The sequence below is a fragment of the Carassius auratus genome, unplaced genomic scaffold, assembly GCF_003368295.1.
Source record: "Carassius auratus strain Wakin unplaced genomic scaffold, ASM336829v1 scaf_tig00039865, whole genome shotgun sequence".
NCBI lineage: Eukaryota > Metazoa > Chordata > Actinopteri > Cypriniformes > Cyprinidae > Carassius > Carassius auratus.
Window position 1 is genome coordinate 17,501 of NW_020526545.1, and position 13,437 is coordinate 30,937.

General features: G+C 39.5%; 16 non-coding genes and 2 pseudogenes across 16 annotated transcripts in view; all 18 read left to right on the plus strand.

Annotated features, from left to right (window-relative positions):
• The window catches only part of LOC113084226 (5S ribosomal RNA), a 119-nt gene extending 28 nt beyond the window's left edge, over nt 1-91 (plus strand). The window contains exon 1 of the ribosomal RNA XR_003283621.1: nt 1-91. This exon is cut by the window's left edge and continues 28 nt beyond it. This is a non-coding gene — a ribosomal RNA (5S ribosomal RNA).
• A 509-nt stretch (nt 92-600) lies between these two features.
• On the plus strand, nt 601-721 carry LOC113084218 (uncharacterized; annotated as a pseudogene).
• Nucleotides 722-1,103: 382 nt separating this feature from the next.
• Nucleotides 1,104-1,222, plus strand: LOC113084219 (uncharacterized; annotated as a pseudogene).
• Nucleotides 1,223-1,441: 219 nt separating this feature from the next.
• Nucleotides 1,442-1,561, plus strand: LOC113084249 (5S ribosomal RNA). Its single transcript, XR_003283642.1, has one exon. It is a non-coding gene; the product is annotated as a 5S ribosomal RNA (ribosomal RNA).
• Nucleotides 1,562-2,076: 515 nt separating this feature from the next.
• Nucleotides 2,077-2,196, plus strand: LOC113084207 (5S ribosomal RNA). Its single transcript, XR_003283607.1, has one exon. It is a non-coding gene; the product is annotated as a 5S ribosomal RNA (ribosomal RNA).
• A 220-nt stretch (nt 2,197-2,416) lies between these two features.
• Nucleotides 2,417-2,534, plus strand: LOC113084269 (5S ribosomal RNA). The gene has a single exon (XR_003283662.1). It is a non-coding gene; the product is annotated as a 5S ribosomal RNA (ribosomal RNA).
• A 479-nt stretch (nt 2,535-3,013) lies between these two features.
• LOC113084209 (5S ribosomal RNA) lies at nt 3,014-3,133 on the plus strand. The gene has a single exon (XR_003283609.1). It is a non-coding gene; the product is annotated as a 5S ribosomal RNA (ribosomal RNA).
• A 219-nt stretch (nt 3,134-3,352) lies between these two features.
• LOC113084211 (5S ribosomal RNA) lies at nt 3,353-3,471 on the plus strand. The gene has a single exon (XR_003283611.1). It is a non-coding gene; the product is annotated as a 5S ribosomal RNA (ribosomal RNA).
• Nucleotides 3,472-3,844: 373 nt separating this feature from the next.
• LOC113084227 (5S ribosomal RNA) lies at nt 3,845-3,963 on the plus strand. The gene has a single exon (XR_003283622.1). It is a non-coding gene; the product is annotated as a 5S ribosomal RNA (ribosomal RNA).
• Nucleotides 3,964-4,476: 513 nt separating this feature from the next.
• LOC113084228 (5S ribosomal RNA) lies at nt 4,477-4,595 on the plus strand. Its single transcript, XR_003283623.1, has one exon. It is a non-coding gene; the product is annotated as a 5S ribosomal RNA (ribosomal RNA).
• Nucleotides 4,596-4,954: 359 nt separating this feature from the next.
• Nucleotides 4,955-5,073, plus strand: LOC113084239 (5S ribosomal RNA). The gene has a single exon (XR_003283633.1). It is a non-coding gene; the product is annotated as a 5S ribosomal RNA (ribosomal RNA).
• A 476-nt stretch (nt 5,074-5,549) lies between these two features.
• Nucleotides 5,550-5,667, plus strand: LOC113084213 (5S ribosomal RNA). Its single transcript, XR_003283613.1, has one exon. It is a non-coding gene; the product is annotated as a 5S ribosomal RNA (ribosomal RNA).
• A 373-nt stretch (nt 5,668-6,040) lies between these two features.
• On the plus strand, nt 6,041-6,159 carry LOC113084231 (5S ribosomal RNA). The gene has a single exon (XR_003283625.1). It is a non-coding gene; the product is annotated as a 5S ribosomal RNA (ribosomal RNA).
• A 520-nt stretch (nt 6,160-6,679) lies between these two features.
• LOC113084242 (5S ribosomal RNA) lies at nt 6,680-6,798 on the plus strand. Its single transcript, XR_003283636.1, has one exon. It is a non-coding gene; the product is annotated as a 5S ribosomal RNA (ribosomal RNA).
• Nucleotides 6,799-7,154: 356 nt separating this feature from the next.
• On the plus strand, nt 7,155-7,273 carry LOC113084232 (5S ribosomal RNA). Its single transcript, XR_003283626.1, has one exon. It is a non-coding gene; the product is annotated as a 5S ribosomal RNA (ribosomal RNA).
• A 366-nt stretch (nt 7,274-7,639) lies between these two features.
• Nucleotides 7,640-7,758, plus strand: LOC113084233 (5S ribosomal RNA). The gene has a single exon (XR_003283627.1). It is a non-coding gene; the product is annotated as a 5S ribosomal RNA (ribosomal RNA).
• Nucleotides 7,759-8,523: 765 nt separating this feature from the next.
• On the plus strand, nt 8,524-8,642 carry LOC113084250 (5S ribosomal RNA). Its single transcript, XR_003283643.1, has one exon. It is a non-coding gene; the product is annotated as a 5S ribosomal RNA (ribosomal RNA).
• A 372-nt stretch (nt 8,643-9,014) lies between these two features.
• On the plus strand, nt 9,015-9,133 carry LOC113084247 (5S ribosomal RNA). Its single transcript, XR_003283640.1, has one exon. It is a non-coding gene; the product is annotated as a 5S ribosomal RNA (ribosomal RNA).
• The last annotated feature ends 4,304 nt before the right edge of the window (nt 9,134-13,437 follow it).

A 13,437-nucleotide genomic window follows, 5' to 3' on the forward strand; every position in this document is an offset into this window, starting at 1 on the left:
CCGATCTCGTCTGATCTCGGAAGCTAAGCAGGTTTGGGCCTGGTTAGTACTTGGATGGGAGACCGCCTGGGAATACCAGGTGCTGTAAGCTTTTTGGAAATTTTTCACTTAGTATATAATAATTTTGCCAAAAAATAGAGTCAATGCCGGATCTCTGAATCTTAGCAGGTTTGGGCCTGGTTAGTACATGGATGGGAGACTGCCTGTTAATACCAGGTGCTGTAAGCTTTTTGGACATTTTTCACTTAGTATATAATAATTTTGCCCAAAAATAGAGTCAATGCCCGATCTCTGAATATTTGCAGCTTTGGGCGTGGTTAGTACATGGATGGGAGACTGCCTGGGAATACCAGGTGCTTTAATCTTTTTGGAAAATTTCACGAATTATATAATAATCTTTCATTAAAAAAAAAAAAAAAAAAAAAGAGTCAATGCCCGATCTCTGAATCTTAGCAGGTTTAGGTCTGGTTAGTACTTTGATGAGAGACTGCCTAGGAATACCAGGTGCTTTAAGCTTTTGGGTTTTCTTTCCTACTTATATAATGTACTGGCGATAAGATTGGCTGGTCTTTAAATAGCCCTCTCTTTGCAGCAGACTTCGCTTACAGGCCATACCAACCTGGCTATGCCCGATCTCGTTTGATCTCCGAAGCTAAGCAGGTTTGGGCTTGGTTAGTACTTGGATGGGGAGACCGCCTGGGAATATCAGGTGCTGTAAGCTTTTTGGACATTTTTCACTTAGTATATAATAATTTTGCCAAAAAATAGAGTCAATGCCTAATCTCTGAATATTAGCAGGTTTGGGCCTGGTTAGTACATGGATGGGAGACTGCCTGGGAATACCAGGTGCTTTAATCTTTTTGGGAAAATTTCACGAATTATGTAATAATCTTTCATTAAAAAAAAAAAAAAAAAAAAAAAAAAAAGAGTCAATGCCCGATCTCTGAATCTTAGCAGGTTTAGGTTCTGGTTAGTACTTTTGATGAGAGACTTTCTAGGAATACCAGGTGCTTTAAGCTTTTGGGTTTCTTTTCCTACTTAGTATAATGTACTGGCGATAAGATTGGCTGCTCTTTAAATAGCCCTCTCTTTGCAGCAGACTCGCTTACCGCCATACCACACCTGGCTATGCCCGATCTCGTCTGATCTCGAAGCTAAGCAGGTTTGGGCCTGGTTAGTACTTGGATGGGAGACCGCCTGGGAATAACAGGTACTGCTAGCTTTTTGGACACTTTTCACTTAGTTTAAATAATTTTGCCAAAAATAGAGTCAATGCCCGATTTCTGAATCTTAGCAGGTTTAGGTCTGGTTAGTATTTGATGAGAGACTGCCTAGGAATACCAGGTGCTTTAAGCTTTTGGGTTTTCTTTCCTACTTATATAATGTACTGGCGATAAGATTGGCTTGGTCTTTAAATAGCCCTCTCATTGCAGCAGACTTCGCTTACGGCCATACCAACCTGGCTATCGCCCGATCTCGTCTGATCTCGGAAGCTAAGCAGGTTTGGGCCTGGTTAGTACTTGGATGGGAGACCGCCTGGGAATACCAGGTGCTGTAAGCATTTTGGAAATTTTTCACTTAGTATATAATAATTTTGCCAAAAAATAGAGTCAATGCCGGATCTCTGAATCTTAGCAGGTTTGGGCCTGGTTATGTACATGGATGGGAGACTGCCTGTTAATACCAGGTGCTGTAAGCTTTTTGGACATTTTTCACTTAGTATATAATAATTTTGCCAAAAAATAGAGTCAATGCTCCGATCTCTGATATATTTGCAGCTTTGGGCGTGGTTAGTACATGGATGGGAGACTGCCTGGGAATACCAGGTGCTTTAATCTTTTGGAAAATTTTCACGAATTATATAATAATCTTTCATTAAAAAAAAAAAAAAAAAAAAAGAGTCAATGCCCGATCTCTGAATCTTAGCAGGTTTAGGTCTGGTTAGTACTTTGATGAGAGACTGCCTAGGAATACCAGATGCTTTAAGCTTTTGGGGTTTTCTTTCCTACTTATATAATGTACTGGCGATAAGATTGGCTGGTCTTTAAATAGCCCTATCTTTGCAACAGAACTTCGCTTTACGGCCATACCAACCTGGCTATGCCCGATCTCGTCTGATCTCGGAAGCTAAGCAGGTTTGGGCCTGGTTAGTACTTGGATGGGAGACCGCCTGGGTAATACCAGGTGCTGTAAGCTTTTTGGAAATTTTTCACTTAGTATATAATAATTTGCCAAAAAATAGAGTCAATGCCGGATCTCTGATCTTAGCAGGTTTAGGTCTGGTTAGGTACTTTGATGAGAGACTGCCTAGGAATACCAGGTGCTTTAAGCTTTTGGGCTTTCTTTCCTACTTATATAATGTACTGGCGATAAGATTGGCTGCTCTTTAAATAGCCCTATCTTTGCAGCAGACTTCGCTTACGGCCATACCAACTGGCTATGCCCGATCTCGTCTGATCTCGGAAGCTAAGCAGGTTTGGGCCTGGTTAGTACTTGGATGGGAGACCCCCTGGGAATACCAGGTGCTGTAAGCTATTTGGACATTTTTCACTTAGTTTATAATAATTTTGCCAAAAAATAGTCAATGCCCGATCTCTGAATCTTAGCAGGTTTAGGTCTGGTTAGTACTTTGATGAAGAGACTGCCTAGGAATACCAGGTGCTTTAAGCTTTTGGTTTTTCTTTCCTACTTTCCTACTAGAGTCAATGCCCCGATCTCTGAATCTTAGCAGGTTTGGGCCTGGTTAGTACTTAGATGGGAGACCGCCTGGGAATACCAGGTGCTGTAAGCTTTTTGGACATTTTTTCACTTAGTATATAATAATTTTGCCAAAAAAATAGAGTCAATGCCCGATCTCTGAATCTTAGCAGGTTTAGGTCTGGTTAGTACTTTGATGAGAGACTTTCTAGGAAATACCAGGTGCTTAAGCTTTTGGCTTTCTTTCCTACTTATATAATGTACTGGCGATAAGATTGGCTGCTCTTTAAATAGCCCTCTCTTTGCAGCAGACTTAGCTTACCCGCCATACCAACCTGGCTATGCCCGATCTCGTCTGATCTCGGAAGCTAAGCAGGTTTGGGCCTGGTTAGTACTTGGATGGGAGACCGCCTGGGAATACCAGGTACTGTAAGCTTTTTGGACATTTTTCACTTAGTTTATAATAATTTTGCCAAAAAATAGAGTCAATGCCCGATTCTGAATCTTTAGCAGGTTTAGGTCTGGTTAGTACTTTGATGAGAGACTGCCTAGGAATACCAGGTGCTTTAAGCTTTTGGGTTTTCTTTCCTACTATATAATGTACTGGCGATAAGATTGGCTGGTCTTTAATAGCCCTCTCATTGCAGCAGACTTCGCTTACGGCCATACCAACCTGGCTATGCCCGATCTCGTCTGATCTCGGAAGCTAAGCAGGTTGGGCCTGGTTAGTACTTGGATGGGAGACCGCCTGGGAATACCAGGTGCTTGTAAGCTTTTTGGAAATTTTTCACTTAGTATATAATAATTTTGCCAAAAAATAGAGTCAATGCCCCGATCTCTGAATATTTGCAGCTTGGGCGTGGTTAGTACATGGATGGGAGACTGCCTGGGAATACCAGGTGCTTTAATCTTTTTGGAAAATTTCACGAATTATATAATAATCTTTCATTAAAAAAAAAAAAAAAAAAAAAAGAGTCAATGCCCGATCTCTGAATCTTAGCAGGTTTAGGTCTGGTTAGTACTTTGATGAGAGACTGCCTAGGAATACCAGGTGCTTTAAGCTTTTGGGTTTTCTTTCCTACTTATATAATGTACTGGCGATAAGATTGGCTGGTCTTTAAATAGCCCTCTCATTGCAGCAGACTTCGCTTACGGCCATACCAACCTGGCTATGCCCGATCTCGTCTGATCTCGGAAGCTAAGCAGGTTTGGGCCTGGTTAGTACTTGGATGGGAGACCGCCTGGGAATACCAGGTGCTGTAAGCTTTTTGGAAATTTTTCACTTAGTATATAATAATTTTGCCAAAAAATAGAGTCAATGCCGGATCTCTGAATCTTAGCAGGTTTGGGCCTGGTTAGTACATGGAAGGGAGACTGCCTGTTAATACCAGGTGCTGTAAGCTTTTTGGACATTTTTCACTTAGTATATTAATAATTTTGCCAAAAAATAGAGTCAATGCCCGATCTCTGAATATTTGCAGCTTTGGGCGTGGTTAGTACATGGATGGGAGACTGCCTGGGAATACCAGGTGCTTTAATCTTTTTGGAAAATTTCACGGAATTATATAATAATCTTTCATTAAAAAAAAAAAAAAAAAAAAAAAGAGTCAATGCCCGATCTCTGAATCTTAGCAGGTTTAGGTCTGGTTAGTACCTTGATGAGAGACTGCCTAGGAATACCAGGTGCTTTAAGCTTTTGGGTTTTCTTTCCTACTTATATAATGTACTGGCGATAAGATTGGCTGGTCTTTAAATAGCCCTCTCTTTGCAACAGACTTCGCTTACGGCCATACCAACCTGGCTATGCCCGATCTCGTCTGATCTCGGAAGCTAAGCAGGTTTGGGCCTGGTTAGTACTTGGATGGGAGACCGCCTGGGAATACCAGGTGCTGTAAGCTTTTTGGAAATTTTTCACTTAGTATATAATAATTTTGCCAAAAAATAGAGTCAATGCCGGATCTCTGAATCTTAGCAGGTTTGGGCCTGGTTAGTACATGGATGGGAGACTGCCTGTTAATACCAGGTGCTGTAAGCTTTTTGGAAATTTTTCACTTAGTATATAATAATTTTGCCATAAAAATAGAGTCAATGCCCGATCTCTGAATCTTAGCAGGTTTAGGTCTGGTTAGTACTTTGATGAGAGACTGCCTAGGAATACCAGGTGCTTTAAGCTTTTGGGCTTTCTTTCCTACTTATATAATGTACTGGCGATAAGATTGGCTGCTCTTTAAATAGCCCTATCTTTGCAGCAGACTTCGCTTACGGCCATACCAACCTGGCTATGCCCGATCTCGTCTGATCTCGGAAGCTAAGCAGGTTTGGGCCTGGTTAGTACTTGGATGGGAGACCCCCTGGGAATACCAGGTGCTGTAAGCTATTTGGACATTTTTCACTTAGTTTATAATAATTTTGCCAAAAAATAGTCAATGCCCGATCTCTGAATCTTAGCAGGTTTAGGTCTGGTTAGTACTTTGATGAGAGACTGCCTAGGAATACCAGGTGCTTTAAGCTTTTGGGTTTTCTTTCCTACTTTCCTACTAGAGTCAATGCCCGATCTCTGAATCTTAGCAGGTTTAGGCCTGGTTAGTACTTGGATGGGAGACCGCCTGGGAATACCAGGTGCTGTAAGCTTTTTGGACATTTTTCACTTAGTATATAATAATTTTGCCAAAAAATAGAGTCAATGCCCGATCTCTGAATCTTAGCAAGTTTAGGTCTGGTTAGTACTTTGATGAGAGACTTTCTAGGAATACCAGGTGCTTTAAGCTTTTGGGCTTTCTTTCCTACTTATATAATGTACTGGCGATAAGATTGGCTGCTCTTTAAATAGCCCTCTCTTTGCAGCAGACTTAGCTTACCGCCATACCACCTGGCTATGCCCGATCTCGTCTGATCTCGGAAGCTAAGCAGGTTTGGGCCTGGTTAGTACTTGGATGGGAGACCGCCTGGGAATACCAGGTACTGTAAGCTTTTTGGACATTTTTCACTTAGTTTATAATAATTTTGCCAAAAAATAGAGTCAATGCCCGATCTCTGAATATTTGCAGCTTTGGGCGTGTTAGTACATGGATGGGAGACTGCCTGGGAATACCAGGTGCTTTAATCTTTTTGGAAAATTTCACGAATTATATAATAATCTTTCATTAAAAAAAAAAAAAAAAAAAAAAAGAGTCAATGCCCGATCTCTCAATCTTAGCAGGTTTAGGTCTGGTTAGTACTTTGATGAGAGACTGCCTAGGAATACCAGGTGCTTTAAGCTTTTGGGTTTTCTTTCCTACTTATATAATGTACTGGCGATAAGATTGGCTGGTCTTTAAATAGCCCTCTCTTTGCAACAGACTTCGCTTACGGCCATACCAACCTGGCTATGCCCGATCTCGTCTGATCTCGGAAGCTAAGCAGGTTTGGGCCTGGTTAGTACTTGGATGGGAGACCGCCTGGGAATACCAGGTGCTGTAAGCTTTTTGGAAATTTTTCACTTAGTATATAATAATTTTGCCAAAAAAATAGAGTCAATGCCGGATCTCTGAATCTTAGCAGGTTTGGGCCTGGTTAGTACATGGATGGGAGACTGCCTGTTAATACCAGGTGCTGTAAAGCTTTTTGGACATTTTTCACTTAGTATATAATAATTTTGCCAAAAAATAGAGTCAATGCCCGATCTCTGAATATTTGCAGCTTTGGGCCTGGTTAGTACATGGATGGGAGACTGCCTGGGAATACCAGGTGCTTTAATCTTTTTGGAAAATTTCACGAATTATATAATAATCTTTCATTAAAAAAAAAAAAAAAAAAAAAAAAAAAAAAGAGTCAATGCCCGATCTCTGAATCTTAGCAGGTTTAGGTCTGGTTAGTACTTTGATGAGAGACTGCCTAGGAATACCAGGTGCTTTAAGCTTTTGGGTTTTCTTTCCTACTTATATAATGTACTGGCGATAAGATTGGCTGGTCTTTAAATAGCCCTCTCTTTGCAGCAAACTTCGCTTATGGCCATACCAACCTGGCTATGCCCGATCTCGTCTGATCTCGGAAGCTAAGCAGGTTTGGGCCTGGTTAGTACTTGGATGGGAGACCGCCTGGGAATACCAGGTGCTGTAAGCTTTTTGGAAATTTTTCACTTAGTATATAATAATTTTGCCAAAAAATAGTCAATGCCCGATCTCTGAATCTTAGCAGGTTTAGGTCTGGTTAGTACTTTGATGAGAGACTGCCTGTTAATACCAGGTGCTGTAAGCTTTTTGGACATTTTTCACTTAGTATATAATAATTTTGCCAAAAAATAGAGTCAATGCCCGATCTCTGAATCTTAGCAGGTTTAGGTCTGGTTAGTACTTTGATGAGAGACTGCCTAGGAATACCAGGTGCTTTAAGCTTTTGGGCTTTCTTTCCTACTTATATAATGTACTGGCGATAAGATTGGCTGCTCTTTAAATAGCCCTCTCTTTGCAGCAGACTTCGCTTACGGCCATACCAACCTGGCTATGCCCGATCTCGTCTGATCTCGGAAGCTAAGCAGGTTTGGGCCTGGTTAGTACTTGGATGGGAGACCGCCTGGGAATACCAGGTGCTGTAAGCTTTTTGGACATTTTTCACTTAGTTTATAATAATTTTGCCAAAAAATAGAGTCAATGCCCGATCTCTGAATATTTGCAGGTTTGGGCCTGGTTAGTACATGGATGGGAGACTGCCTGGGAATACCAGGTGCTTTAATCTTTTTGGAAAATTTCACGAATTATATAATAATCTTTCATTAAAAAAAAAAAAAAAGAGTCAATGCCCGATCTCTGAATCTTAGCAGGTTTAGGTCTGGTTAGTACTTTGATGAGAGACTGCCTAGGAATACCAGGTGCTTTAAGCTTTTGGGCTTTCTTTCCTACTTATATAATGTACTGGCGATAAGATTGGCTGCTCTTTAAATAGCCCTATCTTTGCAGCAGACTTCGCTTACGGCCATACCAACCTGGCTATGCCCGATCTCGTCTGATCTCGGAAGCTAAGCAGGTTTGGGCCTGGTTAGTACTTGGATGGGAGACCGCCTGGGAATACCAGGTGCTGTAAGCTTTTTGGAAATTTTTCACTTAGTATATAATAATTTTGCCAAAAAATAGAGTCAATGCCGGATCTCTGAATCTTAGCAGGTTTGGGCCTGGTTAGTACATGGATGGGAGACTGCCTGTTAATACCAGGTGCTGTAAGCTTTTTGGACATTTTTCACTTAGTATATAATAATTTTGCCAAAAAATAGAGTCAATGCCCGATCTCTGAATATTTGCAGCTTTGGGCGTGGTTAGTACATGGATGGGAGACTGCCTGGGAATACCAGGTGCTTTAATCTTTTTGGAAAATTTCACGAATTATATAATAATCTTTCATTAAAAAAATAAATAAATAAATAAATAGTCAATGCCCGATCTCTGAATCTTAGCAGGTTAAGGTCTGGTTAGTACTTTGATGAGAGACTGCCTAGGAATACCAGGTGCTTTAAGCTTTTGGGTTTTTCCTACTTTCCTACTAGAGTCAATGCCCGATCTCTGAATCTTAGCAGGTTTGGGCCTGGTTAGTACTTGGATGGGAGACCGCCTGGGAATACCAGGTGCTGTAAGCTTTTTGGACATTTTTCACTTAGTATATAATAATTTTGCCAAAAAATAGAGTCAATGCCCGATCTCTGAATCTTAGCAGGTTTAGGTCTGGTTAGTACTTTGATGAGAGACTTTCTAGGAATACCAGGTGCTTTAAGCTTTTGGGCTTTCTTTCCTACTTATATAATGTACTGGCGATAAGATTGGCTGCTCTTTAAATAGCCCTCTCTTTGCAGCAGACATCGCTTACCGCCATACCAACCTGGCTATGCCCGATCTCGTCTGATCTCGGAAGCTAAGCAGGTTTGGGCCTGGTTAGTACTTGGATGGGAGACCGCCTGGGAATACCAGGTGCTGTAAGCTTTTTGGACATTTTTCACTTAGTATATAATAATTTTGCCAAAAAATAGAGTCAATGCCTAATCTCTGAATATTAGCAGGTTTGGGCCTGGTTAGTACATGGATGGGAGACTGCCTGGGAATACCAGGTGCTTTAATCTTTTTGGAAAATTTCACGAATTATGTAATAATCTTTCATTAAAAAAAAAAAAAAAAAAAAAGAGTCAATGCCCGATCTCTGAATCTTAGCAGGTTAAGGTCTGGTTAGTACTTTGATGAGAGACTGCCTAGGAATAACAGGTGCTTTAAGCTTTTGGGCTTTCTTTCCTACTTATATAATGTACTGGCGATAAGATTGGCTGGTCTTTAAATAGCCCTCTCTTTGCAGCAGACTTCGCTTACGGCCATACCAACCTGGCTATGCCCGATCTCGTCTGATCTCGGAAGCTAAGCAGGTTTGGGCCTGGTTAGTACTTGGATGGGAGACCGCCTGGGAATACCAGGTACTGTAAGCTTTTTGGACATTTTTCACTTAGTTTATAATCATTTTGCCAAAAAATAGAGTCAATGCCCGATTTCTGAATCTTAGCAGGTTTAGGTCTGGTTAGTACTTTGATGAGAGACTGCCTAGGAATACCAGGTGCTTTAAGCTTTTGGGTTTTCTTTCCTACTTATATATTGTACTGGCGATAAGATTGGCTGGTCTTTAAATAGCCCTCTCATTGCAGCAGACTTCGCTTACGGCCATACCAACCTGGCAACGCTAGAGTGCTAGCAGGAAGTGAGGTGGCAGTAGTGGGTGAGAGTAGGCTCACCATTGTTGTTTGTAAACCCATTTTTTGTTTAAAGTTAGCTTTTTTTCTGTTTTTCTGTTTTGTTTTGTTTTTAAGTTCAAACACTTCCCAGCAGCCTAGGCTGTCTGGGGAGGATTTTTATTTTTGGAGGTTTTGTTTTGTTATTTTTTCAAAATTGGACTGATTACATGGAAATGAACAAGGAAATGGCAGGAGAAAGACGCAGGGACTTTGACACGGAAAACACTACAGGACAACGGCTTGGATACAACGAGGCAAAGAAAATGATTATTTATTCAAAGGAAGCAACTGTAATTGTGGATCTGGCAGAGGTGAGAGATGGATCGGTGCAGGATATTATCAAAGAAGTGAATGAAAAAATTGGAGGAGGAAAGATTTTGGCGATAAGACCAAGACAAGGCAAAGAATTCGAGATCACATTATCAAATGAGGAGGAGTGTGAAAAGCTAGAGGATGGACTAAGAATCAAGCAACAATTTTGTGAGATTAGAAAGCTACAAGTAAGAGAATATGTTGTTTCTTTTATGCATTTGCCTGCATATGTTGATGATCAGGATATATTAGATAAATTGGAGGCATGGGGTGTAACTCCCTCAACCAACATTAAGAGAAGAACATATCCGGGTACTGAAATAGCAGATGGTACGAGATATGTAAAGGTCAGGTTCCCAAAGGAAGTTGTATCTCTACCATATAGCAGCAAGTTTGAGACTGCTGAGGGCACACAGTACTTTCGGATTATACACGATCGGCAGGTGAAAACCTGTAGATTGTGTATGGATCCAGGACATGTATTTAAAGATTGCCCGGACTTTATTTGTTACCAGTGCAAAGAGCAGGGGCACTTGGCAAGAAGCTGCAATGCAGTGAAGTGCCCGGAATGTAGGAAAGTGTTGGTGAGGTGCGAATGTTGGATGGGGGAGGGAGAAAATAGTAGTGAACAAGAAACAGATATGGTTGTTAATGTGGGTGGGCAAAAGCAGAGGGAAACCGAGATGGACAATGTTTTAAACAAGGAGATGGAAGATTGTGGACTGGGAGAGGAAAATGAAGAGGAAGAACATCAAGCAGACACAGGAGGAGAGGAAAAAGAAAATGATGGAGAAAAAACAATATCACAAGGGACGGTGCAAAGGACCATGGAAATAAGCAAAGAACAGGAGGAACAAAAAAACAATGAGGAAGATTATCAGGAGGGGAGAATGGAGAGAAAAGGAGAAGAGAAACACTGTGGACTGAGAGAGGACAATGGAGAGAAAGAACATCAGGGGGACACAGGAGAAAAGAAGAAAGAACTAGATGGAGAAATAACAACATCTCAATGGACTGTGCAAAAGACTATGGATATGAGCGAAGAACATGGGGAACAACAAAACGACGAGGAAGGTTATCAGGAGAGGAGAATGGAGAGAAAAGGAGAAGAGAAACGTAGGAAAGAACGAGAAGGAATACAAAGAAGAAGAACTTTAAAGGTAACACACAATATAGACATTGCAAAGAAAAGATTTTTAAGGCAGGGAATATTAAAAGACAAGGAGGGTTGTGAGAACAGATTTGATGTACTGAGAGATATGGAGCATGACTGAAAAAAAAAATGAAATGTTTTAACTATTTATTTTATATTGTTTTTATGTTTTTAAGAGTTGTTTCATTTAATGCACGAGGTTTAATGGATGTGGAGAAATTTGAAAATATGAGGGAATTATGTAGAGGGGTGGATGTATTTGTATTACAAGAAACGAATTGGAAAAATTATTGTGTTAAAAGGTTTGAAAATTTATGGGATGGGAATATACATTGTAATAATGGTACAGAGAAAACTGGGAAAGGGGTTGCTATTTTAATAAGAAGAGAGGTGTGTGAAAAAGAAAGTGTGGTGTTTAATGATGGAGCAGGGAAATGTTTAGCTGTTGAAATAGAAAAAGGAAATGAGAGATGTACAATATGTAACATACATGCTCCAAATGAAGAAAAGCAAAAGGTGGAATTTTTTAAAACAATATCTGCAAATGTAAGAATTAATGAAAGGGTGATTTTAATGGGGGATTTTAATACTGTTTTTACAGAATTAGACTTAGCAAGTAATATGGTTTTTAAGACTGATAAGGGAAGGGAGGAGTTGAACAAACTGATGGGGGATTTTAAATTGATTGATGTGTGGAGAGAAAGAAATAGAACGAGTAGGCAATTTTCAAGAAGACAATTTGTTTTAAAAGAACTGAAACAAAGTAGGATTGATTATATTTTATGTACAGAGGAAATGCAAGGGAATATTACTAATGTTTATTATAAACGAGTTGGTCTTAGTGATCATTCTCTCTTATTTTTAACATTAGATTCTTCAAGTGTGAAAAGGGGAGGGGGAGTGTGGGTTTTAAATGCAAAGATTTTAAAGAGTAATGCATATCAGGAAAGTATTAAAGGGATTGTGGAAGAAAGCAAAATTAATAGAATGTATAGGGAAGAGAAAAGAGTATGGTGGGATAGTGTTAAGTGGGAAATAAAGACATGTTCAATAGAATACAGCAAAAATGTCAGAAAATTAGAAAGACAGAAGGAAACCGAATTAACCAAACTCCTGAATAATGAGTTAAGTAAAGTGTCAGAAAGCAATGGAAAAGAGGAAATTGAAAAAATAATAATGCTACAAGATAAATTAAAGATATTAGAAGAGGAAAAATGTAAGGGTGCAATTATAAGAAGTAAAGCAAAATATGCAGTAGAGGGAGAAAGATGCACAAAATTTTTCTTTAATTTAGAACAAAATAGGCAGAAGGCTGATCTATTGAAAGAAGTCTTAAATAAAAAAGGGGAAATAGAAACAGAAACTAAAGAAATTTTGAAAACAGTAAAGCACTATTACATGGACATGTTTAAGGGACAAGGTATAGGAAAAAATGATGAGGAGTTTTTGATTAAACAAATTAAATCTAAGTTAACAGGTGAGGACAGGATTTTGTGTGATGAAGAAATTAAGGAAGAAGAAATAGATATTGCAATTCAACAGTTAAAACCTGGAAAGAGCCCTGGTGTGGATGGTTTGACTAATGAATTTTATAAAACTTTTAGAGAAATGTTAGTGCCAATTTTAAAAGAAGTTTTTGAAGAAATTTTCAAGAAGGGGGTGTTGAGTGAAAAAATGAAGATAGGCATGGTAAAAATGATTTACAAAAAAAGCGGTAATCCAAAAGATCTTAAAAATTTTAGACCTATATCCATGTTGAATACAGATTTTAAAATATTAGCAAAAGTATTAGCAAACAGATTAAAAAAGGTTTTACCAAAAATAATAAAAACAACACAGGCATACGGGGTGCAAGGAAGAGATATAGTAGATGTGGTTAAAAGTATAAGAGACACAATTTATTATATGAAGGAGAAGGGAAAGGGGGGATTTTTAATAAGTCTGGATTTAGAAAAGGCATTTGACAGGGTAGAGCATGAGTTTTTATTTGATGTTCTTAAGGCTTTTGGTTTTGGAGAAAATTTTAGAAAATGGATTTGGATTTTTTACTCAGATGTGTTAACATGCATAAAATGCAATGGTTTTTTAACGGATTGTTTTCAACCAACAAGGTCGATCAGGCAAGGATGCCCACTGTCTGCCTTACTTTACTCTCTGGTAGCCGAGCCACTTGGTTTGGCTATTAAGGCAGACAGAGAAATCAAAGGAATACAAATAAAGAACCATTTCCAAAGAGAAGCAGTGTATCAGTATGCAGATGATACAACCTTGTTGGTAGAAGACATCCAAAGTATTGATAGGGCAATGGGGATTTTAGAAAGATATTGTAAAGGGTCGGGAGCCAAAGTAAATGTGGGGAAAAGTGTGTGTATGAGGATTGGCAGAGTAGAGGAAATACCGCAGCATATACAATTCAAGGAGGAAATGCAGCACATCAAGATTTTGGGGTTGTGGGTTGGTATTGATTCTAATAAGGCAGACACTTTGAATTGGGAAGGTGTTTTAAATGGAATTGGAAAAAGACTGAGATTTTGGCAAA